Genomic DNA, 6,724 nt, shown 5'->3' on the forward strand with positions numbered 1-6,724 from the left:
AAACACTGCACTTATATAATACATAATATCTGATGAGCTTTGACCTACGCACTCACCTAAGAACCAGCACCACAATCAAGAAACAATCGTCATCTCCAGAAATTTCCCCCAGTCCCTTTTGTTTTTTGGCAGTAAGAACATTTAACATGAGATTTACCCTCTTAGCATTTTTTTTTTTTTTTACTGGATACAGTGAACATTAATGATGGTGCATAACAAGGTGGGGCTCCCTAAGCCCCTCCCCTTCTTCAGCGGACCTGGGGTGGAAACTGTGGAGGTCAGGAGATTCTGTGTGTTGGGGGGTTGATTTGGGGCAAGGGCTCTCCAGCATCTGAGGAGAGTCCTTTTTCATCTTCTTGCTGGGGCTGGTGGTCCAGGGGGCTCTTACTCCGTGGAGGCCATGTGGACCACAAGGTCCACCACCCTGTTGCTGTAGCCAAATTCATTGTCATACCAGGAAACAGCTTGACAAAGTGGTCATTGAGGGCGATGCTAGCCTCAGTGTTGAAGGTGGAGAGTGGGTGGCACTGTTACAGTCACAGGAGACAGCGTGGTCCTCAGTGTAGCCCAGGATGCCCTTGAGGGGGCCCTCTGATGCCTGCTTCACTACCTTTTTGATGTCATCGTATTTGGCAGCTTTCTCCAGGTGGCAGGTCAGATCCACAACCCACACAATGAAGACACAGAAGGCCATGCCAATGAGCTTCCCATTCAGTTCAGGGATGACTTTGCCAACAACCTTGGCAGTGCCAGTCGAAGCAGGGAGGATGTTCTTGGAAGCCCCTCAGTGCGGGAAGCTGGTCCATCCTTGCTGCTTGACACAGTCGCTGCAGGGAAGAAACATCTGCACAGCATATGTTTCAAGGGACCTGGCGTATATGGCATACTGTTCTTAATATGTTTGCTCCCCTTCTTAGCGCTATGTGTTTTAACCAAGGTCATCTCTCCGAGAAAGGTTGTTTCCCCAGGTAGGGATTTTCCCCTGGAGTTAGGGAGGGAATAAAACCCCTTAACTAAGTTCCTGCTTCGTTGACTCTGTCCACACCTTTGGGGACCCCTGGACCTGCTGGGGCAGAACCCCAACACCTCAGTCATCACACGACAGCTTCCCAGAGGGGCCATCCAAGGTCTTCTGGGTGGCCGTGATGACATGGACTGTGGTCATGAGTCCCTCCATGATGCCAAGGATGTCATGGATGACCTTGGCCAGGGGGCAAAGCAGTTGGTGGTGCAGGAGGCATTGCTGACAATCTAGAGGGAGTTGTCATACCTGTCATGGTCACACCCCTCACACACAAAGAGGCATTTACAGGAGGCACAGAGATGATGACCATCTTGTTCCACCCATCAAGTGAGCCCCAGTCTTATCCATAGTAGTGAGGATGCCACTTGATGTTGGTGGGATATCACTCCTGGATGATGGAGACGGACTCTTCTTTGATGACAAGCTTCCCATTATCAGCCTTGACTATGCCTTTGAACTTGCCATGAGTAGAATCATATTGGAACATATAGGCCATGCAGTTGAGGTCAATGGAGGAGTCATTGATGGTGATATTATCTGCTTTGCCAGAGTTAAAAGCAGCTCTGGTGACCAGCAGCCAATACTGCCAAATCCATTCACTCCAACCCTCACCATCGTGTCTCAGGGTCGCGGCTGGCTCTTCGCAGGAAGATGTCGCTGGCTGTCTAACAAGAGAAGCAGAGAACAATAAAAAATTTTAAGTGCACATACAGTATTGTTAACTATAGGGACTATGTTGTACATCAGAGCTCTGAAACTTAAGCATTTGTGTAACTGAAACATTATACCCATGGAAAACAACTCCCCATTTCCCTCTTTCTCCAATTCCTGATAATCACCATTCCATTCTCTGATTAATGATCTTTGATTAGTTTATATCTCATATAAGTGAAATCATGCAATGTTTGTCCTTTCCCACCATCATTTTAAAATCATTTCTATTTTTAATTACAGGTGATGTACATTATTATATTAGTTTTTAGATATTACAGTGATTAGATATTACATAACTTACTAAGTGATGATCCTGATAAATCTCACACCCATCTGACACTGTACACAGTTATTAGAATATTATTGACTATATTCCCTATGCTGTACTTTACATCCCCATGACTATTCTGTAAGCCAGTTTGTACTTTTTATTCCCTTCACATTTTTAATCCATCCTTCAATCCCCCTCCCATCTTTTCTCACTGGCTTATTTCACTTAGCAAAATGGCCTCAAGTTTCATCCATGTTGCTGCATATGGATGAATAATATTCATATATATATATATATACATATATATATATATGAATCCCACTTAGCTGTGGTGTATGATCCTTTTAATATGCTATTTGGTTTAGTCTGTTAGTACTTTGTTGAGGATTTTTGCATCTATATTCATCATGGATATTGGCCTCTAGTTTTCTTGTGGTATCTTTGTCTAACTTTGGTATCAGGGTAATACTGGCCTCATATAATGAGTTTGGCAGTGTTCCTTCCTCTTCCATTTTTGGGAGGAGTTTGAGAAGTATTGGTTTATTTCTTCTTTAAATGTTTACCAGTGAAGCTATCTGGTCCTTGGCTTATCTCTGATGGAAGGTTTTTGATTACTGATCCAATCTCATTGCTCATTACTGATCTGTTCACGCTTTCTGTTTCCTCATATTTTGGTCTTGGTAGGTTGTATGTTTCTAGTAATTTGTGCATTCCTTCTAGGTTATCGACTTTGTTGGCATATAATTGTTGGTAGTATTCTTTTATCATCCTTTTTATTTCATGTTATCAGTTGTAATGTCTCCTAGGCATTATGCCAATTGTTCCCCAATATAATTATAAAAGAAGATCTTATCTGATTGGTATTATAATGTGTGAATCTATTCCTTAAGGTGGTAGGTAACATGACCCAGTGGAACTCTGGGAGTCAGACCTTCTCAGATCCATCAGTGCTTGCTCACTACCAACCAGGGGCAAACTGCAGCAAGCCCCCAAAACTTTCAAATGAGGAAACTCATTTGAAAATTTAATTATTTCCAAAAGCTCATGTTCAAATACTTGAGCAATTAATTTATAAACCCAAGTGGGGAACAAATTATAGTGCAGGATAATCAATAGTTAAAAGCCTACAGCTTAGTGTCTATCTACCTGGATTTGAAACCTGGTTCAACCAATTACTGGCCTCTGACTATCAATTAATTATTGTTAGAAATGGGTTTTCCAGAAGCAGTTAGGTGAGCAGGATATTTAGGGATCAACATATGTGACAGGAAAGGGAAGCAAGCAAAATTGGGAGAGGGAGAAATCAAATTCATGCAGGCTCCCCTCCCACTGGGAAATTCTGGAGCATATACCTGGTCAGAGCTTTCCCCTGGTGGGATCAGGCCTTTACACCCTTCTGTGATTACTTGATATGGGCCCCCCCTGGAAGGATGTGTCTTTGGGTAAGTTGGTTCTTTGCAGCTGAAGAAAGCCCTGAAGTTGCTGACAGCTGGAGGAACAAATCCTTCCTTAAGAAGGATCTCGGTGTGCATTTTTACCAGAGCTACCAGACCCTTCCATGCCTTATTTGCTAAGTGGAAATAATAGAATTTACAGGATGTGGTGATGAGTAAATATATTATTATACAGAAAGTGCTTAGAACAGGCGTGGGAGGGATAAAAAGTAATCTCTTGATATTTATGACTGATGATGATAATGGCCCCAGTGCTATAGAATTTTTGAGCTCTTATGAGAGTTGGAGTTCATCTCATTAAGGTTTTTAAGATTTCAGCACATATCAGAATCTCTTGGAGGACTTGTTAAAATACAGATTGCTATGCCGTGCCCCCAGGGTTTCTGATTTAGTAGGTCTTGGGTGGAGCTTGAGAATTTGTATTTCTAATAAGTTCCCACGTGATGCTGATGTGGCTGGTTTTGGTGACACACTTTGAGAACCACTGGGCTAAACACTTTCTGTTTCAATTGAGGGCCACACAAGTAATGATTGGCCAATGTCCTGCAGCTAGATTATAACAGAAGGGAAATTCTATCTAGAATCAATATCCCAGTCTGCTGCCCTTTCTGCTGTCCTAGCATCTACAGTTATCATTGCAGCATCAAAATGACTTCCTTTTCTGAGCTGCTACCATCCACCGAAGATATGTTTTGTTTGTATTAAGAGTTTTCAAATGTGACTAATAACATGTTTAACACCTGGATCAGTACATTTGTTTCATAAATTCCTTCAGGTAATTACTTGTATAGAATAATTCCTGGTGGTACATTTCCTCTTTCCTGCACTCCTGGGGATATCTGAAATGGAAGACAGGCATTTTATTTCTTTTCTTTTTTTTTTTTTTGCTATCAAGCTTAATTAAGAAGTTTAATTAAGAGAAAATGCTATGTAGCGTACATCAAACTTTAATGCAGTTTGCAAATGGAAGTCGTGAGAGTTCCGGGATCACCAGAGACTGGTGCTCATTCACATCACCTGCAGATATTGGAGTGCTGCTCCTTCCCCAGCACAGAGGCATCGGGACCTGCCTGCTTGTGGATTTATCCTCCCAACCTCCTCAGTTCTCCCCAGCAGATGTACCTTCCATCTCACCTCACGGCCCCCCACACCTGGCCAACATACACTCCAAATCCTCTTCCCAGGGGTCAGCTGTGCTCTCTTTCTCTCTCCTCGGTTCATCTTTGCAAACAACAAGAACTGAGTCTTGGATATAAACAACTGCGTTTGCTAAATTGTTATCTCCTCTGTCTGTTGACCAACAGCAAACCTCTTCCTTGTCCAGGCTGTAATCTGACTGTCTTCTGGGATGCCATGTGAGCCTTGCAATCCTGTACCCACTTGTCATTCTGCATCCTAGAGCTGGGCTGATTCTGCCAGTAGGAGAGGAATGGGATCATTTTCTGAGGATGTCATCCTATTTTTGCTTTTACATCTTGAGAGTCAAAGACCTCTTTTCATTTCTTCCCAGAGAGTCACTTTCATTTTATTTATTTATTTGTTTGTTTGTTTGTTTTATTTTAAAAATATATTTTTTATTGATTTCAGGGAGGAAGGGAGAGGAGAGATAGAAATATCAATGATGAGAGAGAATCATTGATCAGCTGCCTCCTGCACACCCCACACTGGGGATTGAGCTCAAAACCCAGGCATGTGCCCTGACAAGGAATAGAAAAGTTCATAGGTCCTTGCTCAAACACTGAGCTATGACAGCTGGGACATCCATCATCTATGTATATAAAAGCCCAGCCACCGAGCAGGGTAACAACCAGAAATAGCATCGTCCTCCTCTGTAGCTTCATTACATAACATGGATCTTCCCAGTGAGCATGAAAAAGAATGAACATATATTTTACTATTCAGCTTCTTATTTGAAGTAGAGAAGCTGGTAATTGAGGAATCAGAAGTCAAAATATTAAAATGTGCTGGAGAGAAGAATATTAGGGGCCCCGCAGCTGTGGATGAATATCAGTGACTTAGGCTTCAACAGACTCCTCCTTTCTCCCCCTGCCTCACCATATATGCAAAGAAATGACAATAGGACTGACTTAATGGGCCGGGCCTAGTGCACAATGGAAATGCAGAGCCCTTATTCAAAAGTTGTCAAGGACTTAAGACAGTGGAAGCAGAGTATTAGACTCAGTGCGGGGCACTTCTGCACACGGGGCCTGTGCCACTGCCCTAGTCCTGGGTGATAGTGCCATTGGCTTCGGGGCCAAAGACTTCAGGTTAACTTCCCTTTTCTGATTTGTGTGTGACATCCAGCCAGACCTTTCTGCTTCTCACCTCACTTGCCTTAACTTTGGTGAACAGATTGCTACTTTGGTGACTGTTCTTAAATTGCAGCCTAAAAGGCCTTGAGGGCAGAATGTTCATCTGTAGCATCATAACTATTCTGCAAGGGTAACAGCTGGGAAGAAATCCCCGGGAATTAACAGTGAAAAGATAGTATAGGCTTATTAAGACAAAGGTCTGCTAGGACTCTATCTACCTAAAGCATGTAAAGGGATTGTTAAGTTCACTTTCCCCCCCTTTTTATTGAATTCATTGGAGTGACACTGCTTAACAAAATTATACAGGTTCCAAGTGCACAATTCTACAACACATCGTCTGCACACTGTATTGTGTGCTCACCACCCCAAGTCAAGTTTCCATCCATCACCATTTATGCCCCCTTTACCCTCGTCTATCTCCTCCTCTCCCCGCTCTCCCAGGCAATCACCACACTGTTGTCTAGGTTCATGTTCTTTTTTTTACTCAATCCTTCCAACTCCCTATCCAGAACCCCGTCCCCCCGATGGCTGTCTGCCTGCTCTCTCTCTGAGTCTGTCTCTATTTTGCTTGTTAGTTCATTTTGTTCATTAGATTCCACATATGAGTGAAATCACATGGTGCTTGTCTTTCTCTGACTGACTGCTTTCACTTAGCATAATGCTCTCCAGGTCCATCCACGCTGTCGCAAAGGTAAGTTTACTTTTGAGCTGAGTTCACTGGGAAGACATCAAGATCAGGATTGAAGGATTGATCCTATAAACGCAGCCTGTGACCTACATATAACTTTGAACTGCTGTCCTGGGGCCCCGTACAGTGTGCCTCTTGAGTCAGCGCAAACTGAATAGCGTTCTTATCTCAAAAACTTAAAGCAATTGGGGCAAAGGTTTTATGTCATTTCTCTCTTTTTTTAAAAAAATATGTTTTTATTGATTTCAGAGAGGAAGGGAG

General features: G+C 42.8%; 1 pseudogene; it reads right to left on the minus strand.

The window, feature by feature from the left end:
- Positions 1-347: 347 nt before the first annotated feature.
- LOC102756547 lies at positions 348-1,639 on the minus strand (annotated as a pseudogene).
- Positions 1,640-6,724: the final 5,085 nt, after the last annotated feature.

This window comes from Myotis davidii, unplaced genomic scaffold (genome assembly GCF_000327345.1).
Source record: "Myotis davidii unplaced genomic scaffold, ASM32734v1 scaffold715, whole genome shotgun sequence".
Taxonomy (NCBI): domain Eukaryota; kingdom Metazoa; phylum Chordata; class Mammalia; order Chiroptera; family Vespertilionidae; genus Myotis; species Myotis davidii.